Below are 4,471 nucleotides of genomic sequence, written 5' to 3' on the forward strand. Positions count from 1 at the left end.
GCTTGGGAGAGTACTAGGAGGAGTTTCAGTGATTTTCTTGCTCAGCTGGCCCACTTGTGACTCCAAATTTCTAATGGAGGACCTTATTTCACTCATGAAACTTAAAGTGGCCTTAGATAGATCAGAGACTATATTTTCTAAGTTAGAGGAGCTCTACTCAGAATTCTCCGTCTGTTGCTGAGAAGATGATGGGAAAGGCTTGCTATTGCTGAGCCTGTTTCTTCTACCATTATTAAAGCCTTGTTGAGGCTTTTGCTGATCCTTCCATGAGAAATTTGGATGATTTATCCATGAGGAATTATAGGTGTTACCATAGGGTTCACCCATGTAATTCACCTCTGCCATTGCAGGGTTCTCAGGATTATAAGCTTCTTCTTCAGAAGATGCCTCTTTAATACTGTTGGATGCATTTTGCCATCTATTCAGACTTTGAGAAATCATGTTGACTTGTTGAGTCAACATTTTGTTCTAAGCCAATATAGCCTTTAGAGCATCAATTTCAAGAACTCCCTTCTTCTGAGGTGTCCCATTACTCACAGGATTCCTCTCAGAGGTGTACATGAATTGGTTATTTGTAACCATGTCAATGAGTTCTTGAGCTTCTGCAGGTATTTTCTTTAGGTGAATAGATCCACTTGAAGAATGGTTCAGTGACATCTTAGAGAACTCAGATAGACCATAATAGAATATATCAAAAATGGTCCACTCTAAAAGCATGTCAGAAGGACACCTTTTGGTCATCTTCTTGTATCTTTCCCAAGCTTCATAGAGGGATTCACCATCTTTTTGTTTGAAGGTCTGAACATCCACTCTAAGCTTGCTCAGCTTTTGAGGAGGAAAGAACTTAGCCAAGAAGGCCGTGACCAGCTTATCCCAAGAGTCCAGGCTATCTTTAGATTGTGAGTCCAACCATGTTCTAGCACTGTCTCTTACAGCAAAAGGGAAAAGCATGAGCCTGTAGACTTCAGGATCTACTCCATTACTCTTAACAGTCTCACAGATCTGCAAGAACTCAGTTAAAAACTGATAAGGATCTTCTGATAGAAGTCCATGAAACTTGCAGTTCTGTTGCATTAGAGCAACTAGTTGAGGCTTCAGCTCAAAATTGTTGGCTCCAATGGCAGGGATTGAGATGCTTCTTCCATCAAACTTGGAAGTATGTGTAGTATAATCACCAAGCATCCTCCTTGCATTATTATTTTCGGCTGCCATCTCCTCTTCCTTTTCGAAAATTTCTGTAAGGTTATCTCTGGATTGTGTAATTTAGCTTCTCTTAGTTTCCTTTTCAGAGTCCTTTCAGGTTCAGGATCTGCTTTAACAAGAATATTCTTGTCCTTGCTCCTGCTCATATGAAAAAGAAGGGAACAAAAAATAATAATAGGGATCCTCTTTACTACAGTAGAGAGATTCCTTTATGTTAGTAGAAGAAGAAAAGAATAGAAGAAGGAAAAGAGGAAAATTCGAACTCAGAGAGGAAGAGTGGGTTCGAATTTTAAGATAAAGAGAAGTGTTAGTAAATGAATGAATAAATAGAAAGAGATGAAAGATATGGGTTTTCGAAAATTAACTAAAATAAAAGAAAGATATTAAAGTTAAAATTCGAAAATTAAGAAAAGGAATAAAATAAAAGTTAAAATTTGAAACAATTAGTTAAAAAAAAGAATTTTGAAAAAGAGGGAGGTAATTTTCGAAAATTAGAGAGAGGAAAGTAGTTAGGTGATTTTGAAAAAGATAAGAAACAAACAAAAACTCAATTATTTAGTTGAAAAATATTTGAAAATAAATTTTGAAAAGATAAGAAGTTAGAAAAGATTTTTGAAATCAGTTTTGAAAAAGATATGATTTGAAAAAGATATTTTGAAAATATATGATTGAAAAAGATATTTTGGAAAAGATTTGATTTTTAAAATTAAAATTGATTACTTGACTAACAAGAAACTAAAAGATATGACTCTAGAATTTAAAGATTGAACCTTTGTTAACAAAAAAGTAACAAACTTCAAATTTTTTAATCAATCACATTAATTGTTAGTAAAGTTTTCGAAATTTTGAAATAAAGATCAGAAAAAGATTTTGAAAATAAATTTTAAAATTTTTTTGAAAATAATTAAAAATGAAAAAGATTTTATTTTTGAAAAAGATTTTGAAAAGATAGGATTTTTAAAAATGAAATCTTGACTTGACTAACAAGAAACAACTAATTTTAAAAATTTTTGACTAAGTCAACCCAAAGATTTCAAATTTTTGAGAGAAATAAAGAAAATATATTTTTTATTTTTTTGAATTTTTAATGGTGAGAGAGAAAAAAGAAGAAAATATGTCATATTTGTGTTTTTCTTTTTTTTTATAAACAGAAAGATTGACACAAGACATGAAAAATTAATATCAAAACACATAATGCATGCAAGAACACTATGAATGTCAAGATGAACACCAAGAACACTTTGAAGATCAAGATGAACATCAAGACTTATTTTTGAAAAATTTTCAAGAGAGGAAAACATGCAAAACACCAAACTTAGAAATTTTTCATGTTTAGACACTATGAATGCAAAAATGCATATGAAAAACACCAAAAGACACAAAACAAGAAAATATGAAGATCAAACAAGAAGACTTGTCAAGAACAACTTGAAGATCATGAAGAACATCATGCATTAGTTTTCGAAAAATGCATAAATTTTAAAAACATGCAATTGACACCAAACTTAAAACTTGACACTAGACTCAAACAAGAAACACAAAATTTTTTTATTTTTATGATTTTATTAATTTTTTTTTGGTTTTTTTTTTGAAAATTAATTTTTGGAAAAACTAAAACAAAAAAAAATTTGAAAGATTTTTGAAAACTTTTTGAAAAGAAAATTACCTAATCTGAGCAACAAGATGAACCGTCAGTTGTCCAAACTCGAACAATCCCCGGCAACGGCGCCAAAAACTTGATAGGCAAAATTGTGATTTACACTTTTTATAACTTGAACCATTCTTAGTAATGGCTCCAAAAACTTGCTGCACACTACTATGGTTCACTCACATTCTTCACAACTTCGTACAACTAACCAGCAAGTGCACTGGGTCGTCCAAGTAATAAACCTTAAGTGAGTAAGGGTCGATCCCACGGAGATTGTTGGTATGAAGCAAGCTATGGTCATCTTGTAAATCTCAGTTAGGCGGATTCAAATGGTTATTGATGAGCGGATAATTTATACGCTTTTTGGCATTGTTTTTAGTATGTTTTTAGTATGATCTAGTTAGTTTTTAGTATATTTTTATTAGTTTTTAGTTAAAATTCACTTTTCTGGACTTTACTATGAGTTTGTGTGTTTTTCTGTGATTTCAGGTATTTTCTGGCTGAAATTGAGGGACCTGAGCAAAAATCTGATTCAGAGACTGAAAAGGACTGCAGATGCTGTTGGATTCTGACCTCCCTGCACTCGAAGTGGATTTTCTCGAGCTACAGAAGCCCAATTAGCGCGCTCTCAACAGCGTTGGAAAGTAGACATCCTGGGCTTTCCAGCAATATATGATAGTTCATACTTTGCCCAAGATTTGATGGCCCAAACCGGCGTTCAAAGTCACCCTCAGAATTCCCAGCGTTAAACGCCGGAACTGGCACAAGAATGGGAGTTAAACGCCCAAACTGGCACCAAAGCTGGCGTTTAACTCCAAGAAGAGTCTCTACACGAAAATGCTTCAATGCTCAGCCCAAGCACACACCAAGTGGGCCCGGAAGTGGACTTTTATGTCATTTACTCATCTCTGTACACCCTAGGCTACTAGTTCTCTATAAGTAGGACCTTTTACTATTGTATTGAGATATCTTGGTAGCTACCTTTGTTCTTATGCTATCTTAGATCATTGGGAGGCTGGCCATTCGGCCATGCCTAGACCTTGTTCTTATGTATTTTCAACGGTGGAGTTTCTACACACCATATATTAAGGTGTGGAGCTCTGCTGTACCTCGAGTATTAATGCAATTACTATTGTTCTTCCATTCAATTCCGCTTGTTCTTGTTCTAAGATATCACTTGTTCTTCAACTTGATGAATGTGATGATCCGTGACACTCATCATCATTCTCACCTATGAACGTGTGACTGACAACCACCTCCGTTCTACCTTAGATTGGGTGGATATCTCTTGGATTCCTGATACACGATGCATGGTTGATCGCCTGACAACTGAGTGCTCGCCTGACAACCGAGCCAGCCATTCCGTGAGATCAGAGTCTTCGTGGTATAGGCTAGAACTGATGGCGGCATTCAAGAGAATCCGGAAGGTCTAACCTTGTCTGTGGTATTCTGAGTAGGATTCAATGATTGAATGACTGTGACGTGCTTCAAACTCCTGAGGGCGGGGCGTTAGTGACAGACGCAAAAGAATCACTGGATTCTATTCCGGCCTGATCGAGAACCGACAGATGGATAGCCGTGCCGTGACAGGGTGCGTTGAACATTTCTACTGAGAGGATG

At 35.4% G+C, this 4,471-nt stretch overlaps 1 non-coding gene across 1 annotated transcript; it reads left to right on the top strand.

Moving 5' to 3' along the window:
• The first annotated feature begins 711 nt into the window (after nt 1–711).
• On the top strand, nt 712–819 carry LOC112704417 (small nucleolar RNA R71). Its single transcript, XR_003155043.1, has one exon. It is a non-coding gene; the product is annotated as a small nucleolar RNA R71 (small nucleolar RNA).
• The last annotated feature ends 3,652 nt before the right edge of the window (nt 820–4,471 follow it).

This window comes from Arachis hypogaea, chromosome 7 (genome assembly GCF_003086295.3).
Source record: "Arachis hypogaea cultivar Tifrunner chromosome 7, arahy.Tifrunner.gnm2.J5K5, whole genome shotgun sequence".
Lineage (NCBI taxonomy): Eukaryota > Viridiplantae > Streptophyta > Magnoliopsida > Fabales > Fabaceae > Arachis > Arachis hypogaea.